This window comes from Macrotis lagotis, chromosome X (genome assembly GCF_037893015.1).
Source record: "Macrotis lagotis isolate mMagLag1 chromosome X, bilby.v1.9.chrom.fasta, whole genome shotgun sequence".
NCBI lineage: Eukaryota > Metazoa > Chordata > Mammalia > Peramelemorphia > Peramelidae > Macrotis > Macrotis lagotis.
Window position 1 is genome coordinate 509,137,304 of NC_133666.1, and position 12,428 is coordinate 509,149,731.

Consider the following 12,428-nt stretch of genomic DNA (forward strand, 5'->3'; position numbering starts at 1 on the left):
CTTTTATACATATGCAAAATTAAACAAATTCATTTTGTCCCTGTAAAAAAAAGAATCAAAAATCTCAGTCTCTCCAAAAGGAAATGTTAGTTATCGGTAGATTTTTTTCCCAAAAATGCCCTTAGTACATGCATGGAAATGTCTAATAGTGATGACCAAATAGTAAAGTAGGAATTTTTCTTAAAATGAAGAAAGGAGAACCAAACTAGGCCTGTCCCTGTAATATGGGGACCCACTAAGAATCCCATATGGCTAAAATATTTTTTTCATCATGGAACCTCCCTGGGGATCCCACTACCCCTCTGTAGCAAAACAAATAAATATGGTTGCTAATTCAGGGACAGTATTGGTCCACAGGGTCCATATATATTTTTAAAAGAGAGAGAATAAGAGAAAGAGTGATTAGATGGGGAGCTTGGTAAAGGCACCCACCATATAATAGCATATATTGTTTCAAAGAAAACACTATTTGGGTGAAGCAACAATCCTATAGGCAGTTTGTTCCAATCTGATAAATTGAAAATCATAGATGTAGAGCCAAAAATAAATCTTCATTCCTGGGCAGCAAAATTCATGCTATAAAAGCTTAAAATGGATAAGACAACAGACTAAATAAAACTTCTAATTGTGATTGTAGTCCCTACCACAACTTTTCCCTTTCCTTGACAAGATCATCAAGAAAAGCTATAGAAACAAATCCTCTCTCTGGTTATATGTGGATTGAGTAGCAATAGGGTCTTGCTTTAGAATCCTTCAAGTCAGATCACATTCCCTCAGTTTTTACCCTTTCAGGAAGTTCTCCAGTCATTTGATTAAAATAAATCCAAAACATTATAGCTAATCAATGATAATTGGGTTAGTTTTATAAAAGGTATGACTATACCAAGAAAAACATATAACCTCTCTTGTTTTTGTACATAACTTACCATGATGCCAGAAGAATAAAATCTATAGGTGATCCAAAGGTGACTATAGTGGCTTTTGACTTATTAACAAATTTATTTAGAACTTATTACCTATTCTAATAATTTGAGGGAAGAAAGATAGATTAAAAAAGTTTTTTTTTTTTAAAATTTGAAAAGGAGTCCAATCAATTAACACCGTCTTAAGTGATTCCTTTTCTATGAGAATGTGCTGACAACCATTTGCTGACTTTGGGGGTATCATACAAAACTAATTGCAGACCTTTCTCATTTGGAATTCCTAATAGACTGTCATTTGAGAGGGGTTTTTTCTGCTTTCCTTTATGGGAAATTTTAGCTTCTGATTTTCAATTTAAAAAATGTTAAATGCCATGTCTAATTCATTTATACAGGCCCCCTAGGGCTTGTGGCAAACTTTAAATAAATAAAATAAATAAAATATCAGAAGCCTACTCTAAATTTAATTCCATTATAAAAACAGATTTGTTTTGCTTAGTTTAAGGTGATACTTGACTATTGGCAGCTAGGAAAAAAATTGAACTATAAACTCCATGCATTAGTACAGTGTAAGATTCTCACCCTTTGATGTTTATATTTGCTACTTGAGAGGTGATGCTTACAAGGAACATGCATTGCTCTGGAGGCCCAAAAACCATTGAACTGAATAACATATTTCATCCACATCAAGAACAGCTGAATATACAGAACTAACAGTAATTTCTAAAGGTGAACTAAATCATAATTTTCAAGCTAACCAGAAGGTTTTTGAAGTCAATATGAATAAAGGGGAAGAAGTTATCTCTGAAATCTGTTTTTTTTTATCCATTACCTTTCTTTCTTAAAGATATCAGATTGACTCCTTATGCATTTAATGTTTGGAAATTAGAGTGAATTCTAGTTTTCTACCACTCTAATGTCCCAAACTTTAAATAATGGGAATCAGAGACAAAAGGTCACTCCTGCAAACTGTGCTTCATTGGAAGTCGCAGTCAAATTATACTTAAAGGGGATTCAATTCCTTCTTTCTTTTTTCAGCTATATTAGAGAACATTGCCTATTTCTGGCCTTGATTGTCTTAAAAGTGTGTGTGTGTGTGTGTGTGTGTGTGTGTGTGTGTGTGTGTGTGTGTGTGTGTGTAGACAGAAATAGCCTAACCATTTTTGGTTTCTTTCAGTCTCCCTCCCTTATCTTGGATAACTTTCCCATACTAACTAATTTTCAAAATATATGAGAAAAATTTAGCTTGAACAGCACAAACAAGAAAGAGCCAACTAGGTCTAGTCATATTTCCCTTGTAAGGGCTTAGAATAGACCTGGTATCCTTGCCTAAAGGAATTCAGAAATCACGGTCTTCTGTCATTTCTATTGCTGACCCTAAAGCAATCCTGAGGACAAAAGGAGAATAAATAAACTATAAACTGATTCCAAAGGAGAGGGTGAGGATGGAGAGAGAGATTTGGAAAGAAAATGGACATCTCTAGTTTTCCCGTCACCGGTCTGAACTTATAATATGTTCAAAAAGTGAAGGGATGAGATATACTGTACCAAAAGTAAGAAAAAAAAATCCCTCCAAAAGGGCCTCCTGCAGAAGTATAAAATATTAAGCATATCTTTTAAAGTAATTAGTACTTTCTTCCTCATGTTCAAAGATACAAGTATATTCTTTTCTTTCTAAACTCAGCAATCCTTAACCTAGGGCCAGAGAATTTCTCTTCTGACATTTTGATAACTGCATTTGAATATAATTGGTTTTCTTTGTGATTCCATGCATTTTATTTTATGCTTTTAAAAATATTATTCTGAAAAGGGTTTCATAGGCTTCATTAGACTACCAAAGAGGTTCATGACACTAAAAAAGTTAAGACCCTTGGTTCTAAAGAATCAATCATTAGTTAATAAGTTAATCCTACAGAAATAATAGCCACATAATTCATTACTGCTCATGTTCTTCCCTCTTCCTTTCCTCAATAAAGTCATTTTTTAAAAAGATTATTAAAATTGTAATATCTCTGGCTTAATATTTTCCTGTCCTTGCTGTTTATGTCTCTACAGAAATCATGCTTTCCTTATATTGCTGATATTATGTCAAAACCTACATCTCTGCTGCTGATTGTTTGCCATCTATCCATATCCCTATCCGTTCTCCAAGACCCAAATCAAATGCTATCTCCTTCAAGAGACCTTCCCAGTTAATCAAGAACAGTGATTTTTCTTTATATTATACTTCTGTTACAACAATCTCTATACCACTTTATTTGGTGACTTAGCTAGATGCTGTCTCAAATTCATGCCTATTTTATGAGGATAAGGTTTAACTTCTCACCTGCAGAGAAGGATCAAAGATTTACCTTCCTTTTTGCATCCTCCTCAAAACTTAGCATCGCATTATATTGTGTGTGTGTGTGTGTGTGTGTGTGTATGTGTGTATGTGTGTATACCAATTAAGAGGCCATTACAATAGTCCACACCACAAGAAATATGGGCCTGTTCTAAGACAGTATCATCATAAATTGGGGGGGGGGGGAGGGGTTAGGGAAAAGACAAGTGCTCAATATTACTTAACAAATGAATGGATGCTACCACAATGTTAGAGCTGAGCTTGGAATTGGAAAGGAATTATTAAAATTATTACTCAAATAAATAAATTTCAATAATTGTTCATAATTATCCCAGCATTCATCAACATAATAGTTATAACACAGGAAACATGACATAAAGCATGAACATAAACCTTAGAAACATGATATAAATCAAAATAAACCATAAATTCACTAAATTGATGTTTATCACCTGTTTTTAAAGTGCTTTAGAGCTAGATGCAGTATAATCTGATGTAAAGCTTTTTGGTTATCTCTACCAAAAGTATGAAGTGTGAAGCTGCCTCTAATTTTGCAAAGCAAGTATCTGAAAACAATGGGAATCTGGCTAAAGTAAGACTGCATTTTTCACTCCCCTTATAATTTCAGCGGAAGTATATATGGTACTAATCCTTACTCCCTCACTCAGGAATCTTGGATGGTTCCCTATTGCATCTTGTTTGATAGTTTAATATCCTTTATAGCCTAGCTCTGATTTATCCTTCCAAACCAATTTTACATTGTCATACTCCATTGGTTCTAGGTTTCAGTCAATTGATACCCCTTGTATATAGCATTCCATCTTCAGCTCTGGGCTTTTTCATAGGCTGTCTCTCATATCTAGCATGCACTATTACCTCTTGAAATTAGAGTTTCCTTCAAGGCTTAACAAAAATTGATTCCTCCAGTTGTTAATGCTCCTCCTGTCCCCTAAATTACTTCGCATATATTTTGCATTCATTTATCACTATTATTGTCTTATTCTACTATCCCTAGTAGAGTACAAGTTCCTTGAGGGCAAGAATTATTTTATTTTTTTGTCTTTGTATCCCCAGCATATAGTGCAGTGCTAGGCATAAAGCAGACACTATAAGGATTTGAGAGGAATTAAACAAGTAGTATAGACAGCAAAGTGGCACTGAATCTGGACTTGAAAAGACCTAAGTTCAAATCCAGTCTCAGACTTTTAGTAACTATGATCCTGAGAATACAACCTTTCTCTGCCTCATATTTCTCATGTACAAAATGAAGATAATAATAGGACCTACCTCCCAGGGTTCTTGGGTTATAAAAAAAAAAGGGGTTTTTTACTGATATGTCAACCATAGAGCAATATATAAATACTACTCTTATTATTGTTAGACCAATGGAGCAATGTTACCCTATTCTTTCCAAGATCTAGGATAATAATGATCAGCCAGTATCAGTGGTAGGTCCATTCATTAGCACATATTATCAAGGATTCACATTATTTACCATGAAAATAAAACAGTTTTACAAGAGTCAAAATAATGGAAAGTACTGAAAACAAGGTATACTGAACTACAACATGGAAGTGTCCTGGATTCTTGTTCTATCCACCATTGGTTATCAGGAGAACAAATCACTTAGTATATTTGCAACTCTAATTCCTTATATGAAAAGATGATCATTCACTTAACATTAGCAAGTATATATTAAATACCTTCTGTATACAAGACTCTATTCTGTCTCATAAGAATACACCAACAAAATAATTCTTATTTTAAAGAGAGTTGTAGAGGACTTGGACTGGGGCAAATCACTTGCAAACAAGTAAATGACAGGTCATTGGTGGGGGGGGAGAAAACATTAACATTTAAAAGATAGAGAAGGATTTGGGTAGAAAGTGTTATTTTAACTAACCCCTGAATGAATGTAAAAAAAGTCTAAGAGGGAAATGTAGGGATGGAGGACAAAACAAGCATGTGGAATAGTCAGTATGAAGAAAGCAAAATGAGAAAAGGAAAATGTATTTAAGAGAATAGCTAAGTAGTCCAATTTTCCAGAACATCAAGTGCATGAAAGGTTATAACATGATATTTCTAGAAAGGAAATAAGACTGGGAGAGCTTTGAATGTCATACTGAAGATTTTTTTTGTTTGTTCCTAGAGGCAATCAAGAACCACTGAAGTTTTTTTGTTGTTTTGTTTTATTTTTATCAGAAAAATTGGCATGGAGGCAGAAATTGAAAGAATACTGGATCAAATCCTGGTTGTTCCATTTACTATTTGTGTGACTTTGGATAAATCTTTTAACAACTCTGGTCTTCAGTTTCTTAATGTATAAAAATGAGTAAGTCAAAGAGAAAGAAAGAACCTCTGAAGTTCCCTCTAGTTCTAAACACTCATGCCTCAGGAAGATTATCTTGGCAGCTCTGTAGAGGATGGATTAGGCTAGGGAAAGATTAGAAGCAGGAAGACCAATTAAGAGGCCATTTCAATAGTCCAGACCACAAGAAATATGGGCCTGTTCTAAGATAGCATCATTGTAAATTGCGGGGAGGGAGGGGTTAGGGATAAATGGATCTAAAAAATATTGTGAAAGTAGAATCAGCAAAATTTTGCAAATGAAGGAACAGACTTAGAAGGGAATGAGAGCAAATGAAGGAAGAATGAGGTGTAACTCCAAATTTATAATCTTCAAAACTAAGAGGATAATGATGCTGTTTACAGAAACAAGGAAATTTAGAGGAAAGATGAATTTAGCAGGAAGACTAATGAGATCTGTTTGGTATATGTTAGTTTGAAATGCTGATGAATCAGCTAAGTGAAGATGTCTATCAGTTAACTAGTGAGAATAGAATTAAGAAAAGAGATTAGTTTGCTGTAAACACTTCATAGGAATGTTATAAGGGTAAATGTGTCATTAGGTTCAAAATTCTTTGAGTTCAAACATAAACATGGGAGTTAACAAGTTAACATCAGTACTTGCCATATCAATATCATTAAACTACACATTCCAGGTAGAAACATTAAAGGAGACAATGGACAAACATAATCTTTAGAGTCATTTGGAAGAAAATAAACTTAAACTAGATTGGTCTGTATAAGCAGTCACTGAATCAAAATTGCACATAAAATTCACATTCTCTGTGACAGGCTTAAAAGAAACTACCCCCTTATGAAATGCAGCATGACTGAAAGAGAATAATGGCCTAACCAAAAAATATATATAGATAAACAGAAAAGAAAAGGAGAAAAAAAAGAAAATCCGCCCCCAGAATTCACCAAAAATTAATGAACTTCCAAAAACAGAAATTGTATTCCTAGCTATTTTTACTACAAAAGAAAACAAATAAAGTGCTCAATGGAAAGTGCAATGGCAATATAAGACAACAAAGTTGAAGGCAGAAATGTGATGCTAGAAAATAACAAATTTTGTTCAATTTTCTTTATTAATTTCATCATAGTATCTCAAAAATGTCACAATCCAGTGTTCTCTTTATGCCATGATCCCCAAGATTCTCACAAATGCCTGTCTAATCCCTCTCATAGCAATCATTCTTTTCTTCCTCCTTTGAGTACAAACTGCCCCTTGCCCCCCCAAAATAAAAACCAATCCAGGGAAAAAGAACACAAGGTCTGGATAACATTTTATAAGTAAGTAAAGTACAGCTAAAAAGGGGATTTAACAGAAATCTGGAAAATACCTGTAACAACATTGGCAAGGGAGTGAGGTTAACTCTCAGAAACCTCCCAATTCAAATCTGACTGTCAATGAAAGCTGCCACCCCAGGTTAAGAAGTAATGACATGATAATTGGGTCAATTGGAAATAAATAAATGAACAAGTTGGACTGATCATGGCAAATGGAATCTGTATAACCAAACTGTCATACTTAAGACAATGTCAACCACTTACAATTCATCACCATAATAACACAAAAGTCAAAAGCCTTCATTTTGTTAGAAAATCAGATCACCATTTCAGAGAATAAGATTTTGAAAATGGCAATTCACCACTGACTGCCAATAATCTGGTAGATTTATGGGAAGCCATAGAAAACAACCTTAAAAAGAGAGCAGGCATTGATTGGGTGTTGGAATCATCAAAAGGAACAACCACATTGAGGAGATCTTAGATCCTGTTGAGCAGTTCACTGCCAGTATAGGCACACCCAGAGGAGAAGCTTTCAGATCACTAGTCCCTTAGCTTCCATGGAAAAGTCCCCAAAATATGTATATATTATCAGGGCAAACATGACACAGGTTTTGTTATTTAGAGAATGGGGGGGGAGTCTATAATGTTGAGTTTGAATTTAAATTATCAAAATAATAATGATAATAGTTTATAAAATTCCTTAAGATTAATAAAGAATTTTATTCATAACCACCCTATGAGGAAGTGATATTAAGTATTAATATCCCCATTTTATGGATGACAAAATGGAGACTCTGCAATCTACCTCTCATCAAATGGCTAATAAATACTTGAACAGGAAATTGAAGCTAGGACTCCTGGCTCCAACCCAGCTTAATTTCTAATTTCTACTATAGCACAGAAAATACCCTACACCAATGGCATTGTGACATAGAAGTGACCTTAGGTACCCTAAGGAGCAAAGCTTCTAGCAGATTCTACCAAGTTGGAAAGATGCCAACGATGCTCCCATCAATAGACAGTATTTCTGCCGTTCCACAAGTAGATATAAATTCAGTGAAGATTACCACCAGAAGGCTGGTTCCTGAGTGATGTGTGTGTGTGTATGTGTGTGTGTGCACACAAGCACATGTGTAAGACAGCAAGTTTTCTATAAACACTTGGTTCAAACCAACTGCTTTTTATCATTTTTCCATCCAACCCCTCTACAAGCTTACCTTGCAATGTGATTTGAGGGCCCAAGTAAGACAATTTTGTTGTCTTGATAGGGAAAAAATAATTTATTTAAATTATCTCTACATGTGGTCCTCCTTCCATTTACCCTGAAATGCCTTTGGACTGATTTTGCTTATTTGGATAGCTTGCCAAGCTCTTACTGTCTACTGTTTTTCTCTACTTGATGTGATGATCAACAACTATCCTACTTCTTAAGGTTTCGGACCTGGAATTACCTTTGGCAGTCATCTCAGTTTGGCAAGTTAAGTCCAATATTGGCTGACTGAGGCATTTTCAGCTCTTTTATTCTCTTTGTTATAACAATAATTTAGATTGGCTAAATTTTCAAATAAAATTATTACAGTCAATGATAGCATCATTTCTACTGACAATTTCTATTTTTTACTTTCAATTTTTGGTTTAAAGAGTTGAAGGTTGTTATCTTAATTACATAACATTTTTTCTCATTATTATCCTTTCTTTTTTCTTCTTTTTTTCACTATTTCTGAACTTAGCTCTGATAACTCAGTAGTCCACCAACACACAAGCAATGATTTAGGAATAAGTCCCAAATCAATAAAAATATTTTTATTAAAACATAATCTAATAAATGTATCTATGTATGTATCTATATAGATATATTACCATAATCTATTTATATCAAATGTATATGGAAGAGATCTATGCTAAATATGACAAAATTGTGAGGGGATTGAGCAGCTGATATTAAAGAAATTTGAAGAAAGGGAAGATACCAAGGACAGGAAATAAATCTTGAACCTTATTAATGCTTTTAAAATGAGAGAATAATAACCACTCATCTATATATGTCTATTCTCTCATCTATGCAAAATCATTTTAGAATCAAAAGTAAATGAATTGAAGGTATACCTATATTAATTGCTGGAAAGAAGCCTTTCACAACTGGTATTCAACAATCGACCACATCTTTATTATTTTACTATTTCCTGGAAGAGATAAAAAAATCTTATTATTATTGTTTGCTAATTACAAAAAAGCATTTGGTACATTAGAGGAGAATGCTGCCTTTCAGACTCCTTTTAGAAAAACATGTCTCCCATCCATATTTCAAGAGCATTAAAGATTCCTTGGAAGCTATAACAGATATAACTCTGTTCAACCAGTCTCTGATAATAAACATCAGGCAAGACATAAAAGGGAGATGCATGTTCACCAAAGATATTTGCCATTATGATACAGGTAATCCTTGACTAGGTCAAAGAGGCTACTCATTTTTGTGGATGAAATTGAGCCTAATGCCTCAATCCCCAGAATACAACAGTCTTTTGAAAGCTAACTGTCCTTAAAAAATTAAAAATTAAAACAAGAAATATAACTATCCTTTCCAGCCTGGCAGAAATTTCTATTGCCCGGATTTCACCACTCAAACTATATCCTATATAGTTCATCAATTAGTATGCATAATTGAGATGAGGAGAGAAGGTGTAAAGATGTACAAGGAGTTGAGCCCAAAGTTGTAAAAGAGGATAAGATTTCAGAAAATTAGTTATTTTACTGACCTGAAGCTTCCCACGAAGGCAAAAGCTCAATTTTTACAATTCTAACAATGTACCACTCTTTTTTTTAGGTTTTTGCAAGGCAAATGGGGTTAAGTGGCTTGCCCAAAGCCACACAGCTAGGTAATTATTAATTGTCTGAGACCAGATTTGAACCCAGGTACTCCTGACTCCAGGGCCGGTGCTTTATCCACTGCGCCACCTAGCCGCCCCACATTCTACCACTCTTGCTAAATAGTAGAAAGACCTAGACCTGGAAGAATTAAAAATGAGTATCACACAACAAGCAATAGAAAAATGTATGATGACTGTGAGACAGGGGCATGTCATTTTTGTCCTTTGTTCTCGAAGAAGACCATGACATCAGGGAGGTAATGTCATGACAAGCACATGAATTGGATTTGAGTGAGGCAGAGCTGTGCTAAATCAACAGTCTCACTTTCTCCTCCAGAGACATCTAGGTCCAGTGGCCATATATGAATCAGGATGACTGAAGATGACCCCCTGTTCCCAAAGTCACACAGCTACTAAATATCAGAGGCTGGATTCGATCTCTGGTCCTCCTGATTCCAAGGCCAGCACTCTATTCACTGTGCCATCTAGCTGTGCCCAGGGATATGCAGAAATGAGGAGGCAGAGCTTAGTCTCATCTCTGATAGCAAAGGGTTGAGCCCACACACACTAAGCTCTTGCCAGGTGTCTGCACTCAACCCTTGGCATCAGAGGTGAGGCACAGGTGAGGCACATCTCTGCCTCCTCTGTCACCCCTCACTACACATTCCATGCTGTGAGCAAACTGTAACATCTAACAAATGAGGAACTCACCAAAAAAAAAAAGAGTAGTAAAAGACATCATCAAGATATTGTATGAGTGAAAGAGAAGATGGGCTGCTTACATGGCAAGAAAGAGGACAGGTAGGCCTCCACAGTGTTCCACTGGTACCCCCTTGATATTAAGAGAGAGAAGAAGGTCTCTAACACCATGATGCACTAACTGCAACAAACTTAGGGGGGGCATAGGCAATACACAGGATGGACAAGCATGGATGGATTGCAATCTGTGTCACTAGAATGACCTTCCAACAAAATTCAGACCTCTAGATCAGTACTGCCAAAAGGAGAGTGATCTTAAGAAAGTTTAGGGGTTTTTTGTTTCTTCCTTAAGGATATGATTTCTCTCATCACACTCAATTTGGATCAATGTACAACATGGAAACAAAGTAAAGACTGACAGATTGCTTTCCGTGGGGGCGCTGCGGGGAGGGAAGTAAGATGGGGGGGGTTGTAAAACTCATAATCTTTAATAAAAGAAAAAAAATCTCTAAAAAAAGAAAGTTTAGGGTCATGAAATAAACTTTTCAGACCTGCCATGCAAGGGTATATGACCCTGAACATCTCATTTTAAGCAATTTCTTTTATTTTTGAGGTGGCTAGTTGGGCAGTAGATAGAATACTAGACCTAGAGTCAGAGAGTCCTGAGTTTAAATCCTGCCTAAGACACTTATTAGCTGTGCAGCCTTGTGTAAGTCACTTAATTTTGGGGTGCCTCAGTTTTCCCTTATCCATAAGATGAAGATAATAATAACAGAATGTATTTCTCACGGTTTTTATGAGGATCAAATGAGATTATTTGTAAACTATTTTGCAAAAATCTAAAGCCCCATGTTAATGCTAGATGGTTTTATAATTATTTCCTATTTATACATCAGCTTTAGTGGAATGAAATAAACCTTGCACTATATCCTGTTTCAAGAACACTGGGCTACAATAGGAAGGTGAAAGATGCTTCTTTTATGCATCAGAAAGATCATCTAAATCTAATGGTTTATTTTTTTGTTTAGTCATTCCAGTAATGTCTGACTCTGAGACTTCATTTAGAGTTTTGTGGGAAAGATATTGGAGTGGTTTGCCATTTCCTTCAGCTCAGGAAACTGAGGAAAACAGGGGGAGTGACTTAGCTGGGGGCCACATAGCTAGTAAGTGTCTGAAGTCAGATTTTAATTCAGGTCTTCCTGACTCCGGGCCCACTCTGCCATCTAGTTGCCCCCATGGTCTTTATAGATTGCTTAAAAGTTAGTTTACGGTATAAACCAGGTGACCAGGAACCCAAGAATCAGAAGCTTCATTATAATAACCAGACTTTAAATAGGGGCCTTCTATAAATCCAATTTCTAAATGGCGGGGGAGAATTTATCCCATAGGGGCTTGGGGAATCCTGTGTCCTGCAGATATCCAAAAAAAGAAAATATTTAACTAAATTACTTTGTCAACTGCTTCAGATAAACAGAAACCCAGTTGATGGAGGCAAAGGCCAGCAATGAAGCAGTTAAAAGTTCTGTTCCTGTTCTTAATTATATTTTAAAATTAATCTTAGCATGCAGACTTTGTGTGCCCACAGAGCTATGGAATAATCCACCAGTCTAAGAACCTCTAATTCCTCATTGACACTGTAGCCTATAATTGTACCTTCAAAGTGGTCTAGTCAAAATTCTGCTTGTTAAAAAAAATGTCCCTCTATGTGAATTTATGATTAAAGAAATCAATTGAGGTCTATTTTGAATACAGCTTTTCTTTTGAAGATCATCCATGTTCACATTTAGATGACATACTAGTGACTTTTAAAACACTCAAGTATTTGAAAACTTCTTGAAGCCAAGCAAAGGGATAGCCAAATTGATACAGTTGCATCATTGCATATATATCATCTTCCTTTTTAAATACATGGCTTTTATGATGAACTCAAATGAATCTTACACAACCTATTTGGTATTCAGT

The 12,428-nt window shown here is 35.3% G+C and overlaps 1 long non-coding RNA gene across 13 annotated transcripts in view; it reads right to left on the minus strand.

Annotated features, from left to right (window-relative positions):
• LOC141502231 (uncharacterized) overlaps positions 1 to 12,428 on the minus strand; it is a 481,284-nt gene that overhangs the window by 379,795 nt on the left and 89,061 nt on the right. The gene's annotated exons all lie outside the window — the stretch shown is intronic.